This window comes from Danio rerio, chromosome 10, assembly GCF_049306965.1.
Source record: "Danio rerio strain Tuebingen ecotype United States chromosome 10, GRCz12tu, whole genome shotgun sequence".
Taxonomy (NCBI): domain Eukaryota; kingdom Metazoa; phylum Chordata; class Actinopteri; order Cypriniformes; family Danionidae; genus Danio; species Danio rerio.
The window spans coordinates 14372261-14385609 of NC_133185.1; positions in this window are offsets into that span (position 1 = coordinate 14372261).

The following is a 13349-nucleotide window of genomic DNA, read 5'->3' on the forward strand; positions in this document are numbered from 1 at the left end:
ATCATATTAGTATCACCGGGCAGGGGTCAACAGTCTATTGTCTAAATTACCGCGCTTACAGAGCTAACGTTACGTATACAGAAAGCACGCGATTGCAAACGTCAATAATGCAGTGTAATGGAATATCCCGATCAAACTCCGCTTCAACTACGCCTCAAGTTTATAACTCCCTCTGGTACCCAGTTAAGGTACATAATTTCTATTTAACAAAAACAGTGATGCAGTGAAGTATTTTTTTTCGCTCAGCCAAGCCTTCTCTGTTGCTGTGTGGAGTAGCCTGTGCCAGTCACCTTTTACCTCCACCCCGTCCTCCGACTCCTGAGCGTCTCACTCACTCACTCACTTACTCACTCACTCACTCACTCACGTGGGCATGCACTGTGGTCTCATGAGGAAATGCAGCTTTTTTGTTTTTGTTGTCCCCAAATACAACTAATTTTTCAAGTATTTGTTCGAAATAAGTATTTGTAAAAAACACGCTATTCGTGCCTTTCCGAATACCATATTCGGGTTCAGCTCCACCCATAATATATATATATATATATATATATATATATATATATATATATATATATATATATATATATATATAGGGCACCCGAGCTCAGGTAGCTATCTGGGTAGCGCCAGTTCAGAAAGCGATTTGTAGTTAGGAAACATTTCTCCTAAGGAAGTGATCAGAAGTTAGCTGGATTTTCTGAATGTGGGATTTCTCGGTCTTGCAAGCACTCGTTTCACCGGGAAAAAATACTGCAGCATGCGCTCCTTCAGCACCAGGGGTGCGGCTTCACCCCTACCCTTCACGTTCGGTAGTGCTCAGCTCACAACGCACTCCAAAGCACCTGACCTCATTGTTGCCGCTTGGTTGGCCCGTAACAACAACTGTCGGTGACTAAGGATTTTTGTCTGTTTGTTCTTTATCATCTACTGCATCACTTCCTCTTTTTTTTACCTTTATTATTAATATCGCAACTATTTGGCTATTTAAAGAAACTTCTTACACTTAGCTGCTGTGAGATTTTTGCAAATTTACGCAGGGCAGGCAGCGGTAACAAAGAGACAAATCAAGGGCAATTGCCACCAGCTGGACAGGTGTGGGAATTACAGCTACAAATTACAATCACCCTCAGCAAAATCCTTCAAAATGACGGATCACCTTCAGATTTTTCCGTCACTGCTGAAAAAAATGTGTCAATGACGGAAAATGTTCGGTTAACGTGACCTCTGAATATATATCTGTATATATATATATATATATATATATATATATATATATATATACATATATATATATATATATATATATATAGTTGTGTGTGTGTGTGTGTGTGATACACACATATCCATATTGTATATGCACACTGCACAGATACACACACACCCTTATATTTATTCTTATTCCCCTAATGGTAACGAGAGAGAAAGAGGGAGCCAATTTATTTTATCATTTATTTTGATTTGTAATTAATATTTTTTTTTAATTATACTATATATTATAATACTATTCTACTGTTTGAGAGAGAGAGAGAGAGGTTTGCCTCCTATAATGTCTATTGTCAGACAGAGGGAGACTGAGCAGAGCAACATTGGGCAGCTTGTTTTTGTTCCACTTCTTTATAAGTTTCAGGTTGTGTTGTCTGTCAGTCTCTAAAGGCTTCTTGTATTGTTGCTGTGTATGACTTTCCTATCAGAAATATTGCTTGGGCAACGCTTTTTAAGCTAATGAGCGCCACAACATGCTGCATTATGTCTCTGCCATCGTGTCATTTCGTATTAGTGCAGAAGTGTGCAAAGAAGATGTCCAAAATATTTACTCACATTGACCCAGAGACACATTTAGGTGGATGTCACTGATAAGAGCATGATGGATGTTTACTGTATGAAGACCAAATCCCCAGCAGGTACAAGATGTCTACATGAAGTCAGATTGACGTTGTACCACAACATCGTGAGATGTTGCATTTTGTTTGGAAATGAAAATCAGGTTGACATCAGAACTCAACGTCAGCCTGACATCAATGTGCAACGTCCAACCTAAAATCCACCAAATATCAAAATCTATTGATGTTACAGCTTGACATTGTGTAGACATTACCACTGTGACATCTATCAGATGTTGGATTTTGGTTGCCATACTTGACAAATTAATGTCATTATTTGATGTCAGTTGGTTTAAGATGTTAGCTTGACGAGGGATTTTTGTCACTTGCTAACACACCCCAAAATCAACCAAATATCAATGTCATTTGATATCGTTTATTGACATTAAAATAACCGTGTCCTTAGACGCTGGCTAAAAATTTAATTGTGTCCACCTCATTTGGCCACAAATTACATGTATTGTAAATGCATCAGCTTTTTATAGCATAATACCACTCACTACTCTTGACTTGAGTACTTTTGAAAGGTCTAGTTTTTACTCATACTTCGAGTAATATTTACAACATATACTTTTACTCGCATCACATTTTAATACAAGTAATGGTACTTGCATTACTTTAATGGTAATACTTAAGTATGAATTTTCAGTTCTTTTTCCACCACTGCCTACACCACAGGCTTTGTTATTAACAGAAGGTTGAGCATCACATATGTACAGATCTTGACAGAGCCAGTTCCCTATTGGGAGGGTAACTTTAATGCTATGTGGAAAACTTCCATTATGGGGATTTTTTTAGAATCCAATCATCTGATAGAGTAATAAAACAGGCCAATGTGAAAAACTTTCTCTGCATCTTTCTCTTGCCGATCTGCGTGCGACGCTGCCCTCACCACCCTTGATGGCGGAGCAGCCAGGGCGACACCATCGCGTCCCTGAGACAAGCCATCCAAGAAAAGGGAACTTGCTCTTTCCCAGGCTCTTCATCCAACGGCATAAAAAAATGTCCCCTTCCCCGGATACGCCAGCCCAAACATTGTCAGTCTGGAAAGCTATGCCTTCTAGCTCGCAGGATCAGTGCACTTTGCCAGTGGCTCAGAGTGTAAGAGGACAGTCTCCCTCTTCTCACACTCCCAGCCTCCCCTCCAGACTCTGGGTTTGAAGACTGTGCCTCTCGTGATGCAGGTGGACTCATGCTGGAGCTTGGCATAACCTCTCAACAGAGACATAGTAAGGTTCAATCGTTGTGGCGTTTTCCATAGATGTCCTCATAGCGGAAGTTTTCCACATAGCATTGAAGTTCCCCTCCCGATGGGAAATGCAACATTGACTAAAGTAACCTTCATTACCTGAAGGAGAAACAGAAATGTTATGTTCCCCTTCGGTTGGGGAACTTCAGTGCCATGAATGGGAGGATTCGGATCAGAAGCCGCTTATCTGGAGAGTATTGAACGGGTCAATGAATGAAATTAATTGGCAGCGTAAGCTTGCGCAGGTGTGCGACATCTGCAATTATCTCAGCATATAAGCACACCTGAAGCCAGCAGACGCCATCCTTTTCGCTTCAGATCCTTTCTGAGTGAGTCGATGAGGGTTCCTCTTGCTGATCAGCACTTCAGAGCGAACGAGTGTGTCTCCCGGTCCAGAGTGGGTCTTCGCGGTGGCAGACGGTCGAGCTGGGTTACTCCCTTGCCTGCGGTTCTTTGGGTCCGGTCCTCCAGAGCGGTGCGTATAGTTGCAACTTTCCTAAAAGAGCAACACAGTCGTGCAGCACGTCCTTTTCAGGATGGCGCTCCGACTGTGCGTTTCTGGATGCGGGGGTTTCCTGTCTCCGGATGATGGACACGATCACTGCATTGCATGTTTGGGGGTCCAGCATGTTAATGCGGTGCTCGCGGGCGGTTCATGTCGTCATTGCGATGCTATGACCGTTGCACAGCTAAGATCGCGGCTAACTTTCGCAAGAGAGCGAGCCACCCCAGTTGCCTCCTGTTCTAAAAAAGCAGCGGGCGCTCGGGCAGATCTGAGGGTTTCAGCGGGAGATAATCCGCCGCCCACGGGCTCGCGGACCTCTCGCTCCTCACGGCGCTCCATCCAAGCTTCGGGTGGTGAGAGTGATCCGTCTAACCAGATGGTAGCTCTCACACTCGCTGACACCGGAGATCAGATGTCCTCCGCGGCATCGGAGGGTGGGCTTTCACTGTCCGACGAAGATCCGGACCCGCTCGCCCCCTCCGGGCAGGTGAGCGCTGTCAAATAGGATCCTGAAGCGGACATGTTAGCCGTGCTTTCCCGGGCTGCTTCGGCCGTGGGGTTGGAGATGGTTTATCCCCCAGCTCCGCGGCCGGACCGACTAGATGGGTGCTACGTAGAGGACCAGAAGGCGAAGCCTTCGAAGCCTCTCGTCCCCTTCTTCCCGGAAGTGCACAGTAGGCTCACGCAGTCCTGGAGGGCACCTTTCTCTGCCCGTGCTGCGAGTGCCTCCGCCCTCACCGCCCTTGACGGCGGAGCTGCCAGGGGGTATGAGGCGATCCCGTCAGTGGAGCGCGCTATCGCGGTCAATCTTTGTCCGCGCGGCGCCTCTACGTGGCGGGGTTTGCCCCGCCTCCCGTCCAAAGCCTGTAGGTTGTCTGCCTCCCTCGGAGCCAGAGCTTATAAGGCTGCGGGCCAGGCTGCTTCTGCTTTGCACGCGATGGCCACCTACCAGCGCTACCAAGCGCAGGCGCTGGCCGAGCTGCACGAGGGCGGGTCCAACCCAAGCTTATTACATGAGCTGCGCACCGCGACCGACTATGCTCTTCGGACTACTAAGTCCGCCGCGTGTGCGCTGGGGAGGACGATGTCCACACTTGTGGTTCAGGAACGCCACCTCTGGCTAAACCTGGCCGATATGCGCGACGTTGACAAAGTTCGCTTTCTTGACTCGCCCATATCCCAGGCTGGCCTGTTCGGCGACACCGTCGGTGAATTCACCCAGGAATTCAAGGCAGTGAAAGAGCAGTCGGATGCGATGGGCAATGTCATCTATCGGCGTGGCCGTAAGATCCACCTCCGCTGTTCCTCGCCGAGGGCGCCCGCCAACGAGTGCTGCCCCGCCCCCGCCTGCGCCTCCGGCCAAGCGGGCGCGGCGTTCACCTCGAAAGCAGGCAGCCCCTCCTGCCCAGGGCGCTGTTAAGTCCGGTAAACGGACCGCGAAGCGTCCCTGAGACAGGCCATCCGGAGAAGAGGAAACTTGCTCTTTCCCCGCTGGAGGGCGGGGCCCCGATAACAATGGTACTTTTCAGTGCCACCAAAACATCAGTAAAAGAGCACTTTTTCCCTTCCCCGGATGTGACTGCACGAGTTCTGCCAGTCCGGGACGCGCTGCCTTCCGGCTCGCAGACTCTACGTGCTTCGCCAGTGGCTTACGAGCGCTGGGGGGACGGTCTCCCTTCCCTCAGCCCTCCAGCCCCCTCTCCGGAGTCAGGGTGCGGAGCCAGAGCGAATCGCTCTCCTCCAGCTCTTCCGCGGGACCCTCGTGCTTCCCGGATCAGCACACCCACTCCGCGCTGCCCCACCGCTGGTACGTCAGCGATTGTAGCGATGACTCCATTAGCGAGGGCTCTGCCTGCCTGGTTAGCGCGGGCCAGCCCCTCGCGGTGGCTCATACGCACAATCAGACTCGGTTACGCGATTCAGTTCGCGAAACGGCCCCCCAAGTTTACGGGCGTGTATTTCTCCAGGGTCAACCCCCTGTCCGCCCCTGTCTTGCGAGAGGAGATTGCTGCCCTCCTGGCGAAGGGTGCAATCGAGCCGGTTCCTCCAGCCGAGATGGAGAGTGGGTTTTACAGCCCATACTTCATCGTACCCAAAAAGAGCGGTGGGTCACGGCCAATCCTAGATCTGCGCGTTTTGAACCGCTGTCTGCACAGGCTGCCGTTCAGAATGCTCACGCAGAGGCACATTCTCCAATGCGTTCGTCCTCGGGATTGGTTTGCAGCCATAGACCTGAAGGACGCGTATTTCCATGTCTCCATTCTTCCACGCCACCGCCAATTTCTGCGGTTTGCGTTCGAGGGTCGAGCGTGGCAGTACAAGGTCCTCCCCTTCGGGCTCTCTCTGTCTCCGCGGGTCTTCACCAAACTCGCGGAGGGTGCCCTAGCGCCCCTTCGGCTCGCGGGCATTCGCATACTCGGTTATCTCGACGACTGGCTGATTTTAGCCCACTCGCGGGAGCAATTGATTATGCACAGGGACGAGGTGCTTCGGCATCTCCGCCTACTGGGGCTTCAGGTCAACCGAGAAAAGAGCAAACTCGCCCCCGTGCAGAGGATTTCTTTTCTCGGGATGGAGCTGGACTCGATCACCATGGTAGCGCACCTCTCCGAGGAACGCGCTCGCCTGTTGCTGAACTGTCTGAGGGAGCTCGACAGCAAACTAGTGGTCCCACTGAAGTTCTTTCAGAGGCTCCTGGGGCATATGGCATCCGCAGCCGCCGTCACGCCGCTCGGGTTGCTCCATATGAGACCACTTCAGCACTGGCTTCACGATCGGGTCCCCAGACGCGCATGGCACGCGGGCACACACCGGGTCTCGGTTACTGCGCTGTGTCGCCGCGCCCTCAGCCCTTGGAACGACCCCTCGTTCCTACAGGCCGGTGTGCCTCTAGGACAGGCGTCCAGCCATGTTGTTGTTTCAACAGACGCTTCCAACACGGGTTGGGGGGCCGTGTGTCGCGGGCATGCGGCTGCGGGCCTCTGGAAGGGTGCCCAGCTGCATTGGCATATCAATCGCCTAGAGCTGTTGGCAGTGTTCCTCGCTCTCCACCGCTTTTTACCGGTGCTGGAGCGGCAACACGTGCTGGTCAGGACGGACAGTACGGCGGCGGCGGCGTATATCAACCGCATGGGGGGTATGCGCTCTCGCCGCATGTCTCAGCTCGCCCGCCGTCTGCTCCTCTGGAGTCACCCGCGGCTGAAATCGCTGCGCGCCATTCACGTCCCAGGCACGCTCAATCGTGCAGCCGATGCGCTCTCACGACAGCTGTTACGCCCTGGAGAATGGAGACTCCACCCCGAGTCTGTTCAGCTGATATGGGCGCGATTCGGGGAGGCCCAGATCGATCTGTTTGCTTCCCCCGAGAACGCTCACTGCCAGTTGTTTTTTTCCCTGACCGAGGGCTCTCTCGGCACGGATGCACTGGCCCACAGCTGGCCTCGGGGCATGCGCAAGTATGCGTTTCCCCCAGTGAGCCTGCTCGCGCAGTTTCTGTGCAAGGTCAGGGAGGACGAGGAACAGGTTCTGCTAGTTGCGCCCCTTTGGCCCAACCGGACCTGGATATCAGAGCTCTCACTCCTCGCGACGGCCCTCCCCTGGCGGATCCCTTTGAGAGAGGACCTACTCTCTCAGGGACAGGGCACCATCTGGCACCCTCGCCCCGATCTTCGGAACCTCCACGTGTGGTCCCTAGACGCGAGGAAGACTTAGGTAACCTACCGACTGCGGTGGTTAATACCATCACTCAGGCTAGAGCCCCCTCCACGAGGCGCGCCTACGCCCTGAAGTGGAGTCTATTCACTGAATGGTGCGTCTCTCGCAGAGAAGACCCCCGAAATTGCCAGATTAGTGTTGTGCTCTCTTTCCTTCAAGAGAAGTTGGGCAGCAGGCTGTCGCCCTCCACTCTCAAGGTTTACGTGGCCGCCATCTCCGCTTATCATAGCGCGGTAGCTGGCGGCACCGTGGGAAAGCATAACCTGGTCATCCAGTTCCTTAGGGGTGCTAGGCGAATTAATCCATCTCGCCCCCCTCTCATGCCCTCTTGGGATCTCGCCCTCGTTCTCACGAGTCTGCGATCCGATCCCTTTGAGCCACTCGAATCAGTATCTCTAAGATTTCTGTCCCTGAAGACAGCTCTGCTGGTTGCGTTGGCCTCCATCAAGAGGGTCGGGGACCTGGAGGCATTTTCGGTCAGTGACTCGTGCCTGGAATTCGGGCCGGATTACTCTCACGTTATCCTGAGACCCCGCCCCGGTTATGTGCCCAAGGTTCCTACCACCCCCTTTAGAGATCAGGTAGTGAACCTGCAAGCGCTGCCCCCGGAGGAGGCAGACCCAGCCCTTTCTTTACTTTGTCCAGTTCGCGCTCTGCGCATTTATGTGGACCGTACTCAGAATTTTAGATCATCTGAGCAGCTCTTTGTCTGTTATGGCGGTCGGCAGCAGGGAAGTGCCGTATCGAAACAAAGATTATCCCACTGGATTGTGGATGCCATTTCACTCGCTTATTCCAGTCGAGGTCAGCCGTGTCCCCCGGGAGTACGTGCACACTCCACTCGGAGCGTTGCATCCTCTTGGGCGCGTGCACGCGGCGCCTCTCTAACAGACATCTGTAGAGCTGCGGGCTGGGCGACACCCAACACATTTGCAAGGTTTTACAATCTGCGAGTGGAGCCGGTTTCCTCAAGGGTATTAGGTAACCCTTTGGTGATTGAGGAGACAACTCGGTAGGGTGTTGAAACACGCTTGCGGCGCCATTCTCCCTAAACACGGAGGTACGTGCGCCTTTTTTATCTGTCAGTAAAGTTCCCCGTCAGGTGAGCCCTGCAGATTCCTCCGTGGCCCCCAGCACTGACTCAGCGGAGGAGTCACTTGCTGGCCCACTACGTTGTAGGTCTGCCCGCTGGTCAGCCCGCGTTTTGGGTATAGGTGCCTGCTATGCGTGATCCCCACTAGGCGATCCCATATGCTTATTCCGCCACGGTTAAGTCCCCCCCCTGGGCGGACCCGTGTCTTCCCTCTCCGCTAACCACTCTTTTGCTATGCGTACTCCCCCTTTTTAGGGCTAGTCCATAGGTAAATTCTGCCATCATTCCCCCCCTTGGGTAACGGATGGCCTCCGCAGCGTCCTCCCTATCGGGATTGCACGCTTCCCAACGTACTGTCGTATTTCCTAGAATTATCTAGATGCTCACGACTTCCCAAAAAATATATCTAAATCCGTAAAACTTCTGTTGAAGTAGGATAAATTAGGGCCAGGGACACGTTGGAGGACCGCGCCCCCCATGATGTGGGTGCGTCACGCTTGCTTGACTATCTCCTCATCGGGGGTGTTGGTAAGGTGCAGTCATTATGGCGCTTTCCATATTCTCCCATTCATGGCACTGAAGTTCCCCAACCGAAGGGGAACGTTCGAGGTTACAGAAGTAACCCTTCGTTCCCCGAGGAGGGGAACGGAAGTGCCATATTCCGTCGCCATAATGACTGTCCCTTAGCTGTTTGAAAGTCTCTTCAGCTTAAAAGGATGGCGTCTGCTGGCTTCAGGTGTGCTTATATGCTGAGATAATTGCAGATGTCGCACACCTGCGCAAGCTTACGCTGCCAATTAATTTCATTCATTGGCCCGTTCAATACTCTCCAGATAAGCGGCTTCTGATCCGAATCCTCCCATTCATGGCACTTCCGTTCCCCTCCTCGGGGAACGAAGGGTTACTTCTGTAACCTCGAACGTTTCTTCATCACACCAATTGTCTCTTAGTTGTTAGCCGTAAAAGGCTCTTTCAGCTAGACAAGGTTGCTACAGCGTGGCACAAGCTGCGTCTTTATACAACAACATTTGATTGTAATTGATTACCAGCTGCGCATGCTGATGCCACCAACTCATTTTGCTGGCCCGTTTTATTACTCTTTCAGTTGATTGGATACTGACAAAATCCCCAAACTTAAGACAATTTGAATAACTTTTTCGGTCCACTTTAAAAGTTGACTACTATATTTACTCTATACTTGGGAAGTTCAAACTCGGTCCTGGAGAGTTCAGCTCCAACCCTAATCAAACCTGAACCAGCTAATTAAAATCTTACTAGATATACTAGAAACTTTTTGGCAGGTGTGTTAAAGCAAGTTGGAGCTAAACTCTGCAAGACTTTGGCCCTCTGGGACTAAGTTTGTGCACCCCTGCTCTATACGTTAGCTCCATGTTGTTTCAACATAGTCTTGATAAGCCATCGTGGGCATTTCATTTCCATCTCTGATCTCAGTCAACCAACGAAAACAGACTGGATCATCTGACTAATCACTGCAGATTATTGTCATGCAAAGGAATGGTTTCAAAAAATAATAGGCAGAACAAATTGTATAGGGGTCATTGGGATAATTAGGTAAAAATAAAGCAAGCACAATCTATTTTCTATGCATATAATAGACAATACAATTGTCTTTTATATAAAAACATAAAGGACCAAAACTTAAAAATTACTTTTACGATGAGCTGTTTTTAAACTCTACTGTACACTGTTTTACTCTACACTTCTGATTAAACAGAAAACACTGGAACGACAGAGTGCAGAGGATGATGATAATGACTGAAATTTGAAGCATCCATTCACAGTACCTGCGTGGTGTACAGAAAAGTAGGGTTAAGTAACGCCTCCCCAAACAACCTGCTGCATCTTCAACTGTATGTTCATATATATATATATATATATATATATATATATATATATATATATATATATATATATATATATATATATATATATATATATAAGGTAGATAAGATAAAATAGATTAATAATTAGAAAGAAAAAGATAATGATTAGATTATGTATAGAATAAAATCCATTAGAAAGAAACCACCCACAAGAAAGATAACAGACTAGATAGAAGATGGCTAAATAGATAAAACTGACCAAACAGATAAAATATGTGCATATATTGGATGAATTACCAGTGATGGGTTGTGGCTGGAAGGGCATCCGCTGCATAAAAACATATGCTGGATAAGTTGTTGGTTCATTCCGCTGTGGCAAATTAGATTAATAAATGGACTAAGCCGAAAAAAAAAAAAGAATAAATATATTAGGATGAGTCTTTGTAGTTAATTTTCTTTATTAATTTTATGTGTGTGCTTGTGTGTGTGAGAGTATGGGAGTTTCCTAGAACTGGGTTGTAGTAGTTCATTCTACTATGGCGACCTCTTATAAATAATGCACTAAGCCAAAGGAAAATGAATAAATAATTATGTTAATTCCTTAATATGTGTCACCTCTTAATATGTTTCGTTTTCTCTGCAATAAAGTCATGGTTCTTATGAAACTGGTGATTGGCTCAAATCAGATGGTATTCATATATGCATCATTGATTCAGTGATTGATTCCATGGACTGTTGAAGAATGCTTTATCTCAACTATCTACACACTTGACAAAAAAGCACATTTTCATGCTGGATCATCAAACGTGCAACAGACAATGGTAGCATCCAGATTAAACCAAACTGTGCTTTTGCTGTTATACTTGGCTTTCGGTCCACTTGTGTGCAGTACTCATGTGCACATTATGAGTGCTTATATATTTTAAATGTAAAAGCTGTCATATGTTTTAGAGAACGCTAGCTTATAAATAACATAACAATTTACATATTGATGCTGTGTGGTCTATTATAGCCATTTGTGGGTTTGGCGCTCCACCTACCGGACATTAAAGGCACTGCACTATATGTACAATTAGGATTCACTTTCGTTTTCCTTCAGTGCATACAGTCAAGGACAACTCACGCACGTGGTTCTTTCGGTGCCTGATTAAAACGTGGAAACCTTGGAAATATATGTCCGTAAGTCCAGTTTGATTAAACAGCAATTGTATGTTCAAAGGTTGCATGTTAAAGAGTCATTACTGGTTTATCAGATTTATTATTCCTGTATTTGCTCTCCAATCACATGTTCATAATTAGTAAGACAAGTTCATAATGCTGAGTGGCATAACAAATATGTTAATTTGCTGACATTTGATACAAAATGTGTTTTATTTAATATATTTCCTTATGTGTGTACAAGATTTGTGTAAAAAAGAACTATGCACATTAGTAGTGGGATAATGTCTAGCTGATTGAACTGAACATGTTGGAAATATCATTGTCATGTGAATAAGAATGTATTCTTGTTTTTCCTTTTCCTTTTGTTGTAGTTTTACAAACAGAATAGAATATATTGTGAGGAACAATACCCATTAAAGTCACTCAAGTAATCCAACTGCTTTCTGGTGTTCTTTTCTGGAGTACGCTATCTGTTAAACCCTTTGCTAAGGAAAACGCAATTGGTTGGGACAGAATAGATGCAAACATCTAAAGATTATATTTTGATTTCAAGGGAACTTTAAGGTTTCCGCCACCAGTCATCGTTAACCCCATCAGTGGATGCACAAGGCCACCGCTGACCAGTTGCAAGTGTTTAATGAAAAAAAGGAAAAATGTAACAAAGGAAACCGATGGATGAACTGGAGACAAGAATGTTCAAAACAAGAGAGCCACAGGTCACAATGAAGACATCAAACGGACAGGAAGGATTCTGGGAAACAACAGACAGGAACAAAGACAAACAACGGACTGGTAACCGGAGTAGGCGAATTAATGGCCGTATGAAAAACGGGCTTCAATTTAGAGACATGAAAAACGGGATGAATTCTTCTGTACGCTGGAGAAAGTTTGAGGCGGACTGCCACCGGACTAATGATTTTGATGACAGAAAACGGGCCAATGAATTTAGGTGCAAGGTTATTACATACGGTGCTTTAGCCTTGGTGCACAAACCTACTTGAAGGAGGGTCTATCTGGCCCTGTTCCAAGTAAGTCGACACCTCTGGACAATGGAGTGGACGAAGGGAACCGTGACTTCAGATTGCAGACTGGGAAATCCAGGTGGCTGGTAACCTAGAATACACTCAAATGGAGAGAGGACTGTGGCAGACACTGGTAATGAGTTATGTGCGTACTCAACCCATGAGTGATGCTCGCTCCAGGAGGATGGATTCTGAAAGACTAAACATATTAACATACGTTCAAGATCTTGGTTGGCTCTCTCCGCTTGACCGTTACTGTAAGATTCCCCTAAATTAGGCACCAGATTCAGCGTGGTTCAGCAAGTCGACTTGGAGACAGGAGAAGAGACCAAACTGTAGTTAGAATGGTTTATTCTGCAAGCCTGATACATAAAGGATGAGCAGGGATAGATATACATAGTGGGCTGACCTCTAAAAGTTACACAATAGAAGGAAGACACTCTTAATATGGGCATGCTATACAAGCAACATAAAGAGGAAATGTATAGCGCGGGACTTTCTACTGTGGGAGCAGCTTGCAAGACTGAAACCAGACGTTGACCTTAGACCTCCGACGCACACACATACACACACAAAACCACAGGAGCTTCTGCTTCTCATGCAAGCACACTTGAAAAAGAGATAGAATGTTCTCTCAGTCCCCTCTTTTAGGCCAAAGGCCTAACGCAGAGGAATCTTATCATACCGTTGACCCATCATACTGTCCATTGTGGCATAGATTCGATTCATTAAACATTGCAAGAGAAAAGGACCACAACAACAAATAAGAAGGAAAATAATACATACAGGAATTATCATTGTAAGAAAAGGAGTCACCCAGCCAAACAGACCCATCATCCAACCCCAAGTTGTGTCGGGAACATAATCTGAAGTCATGGCAA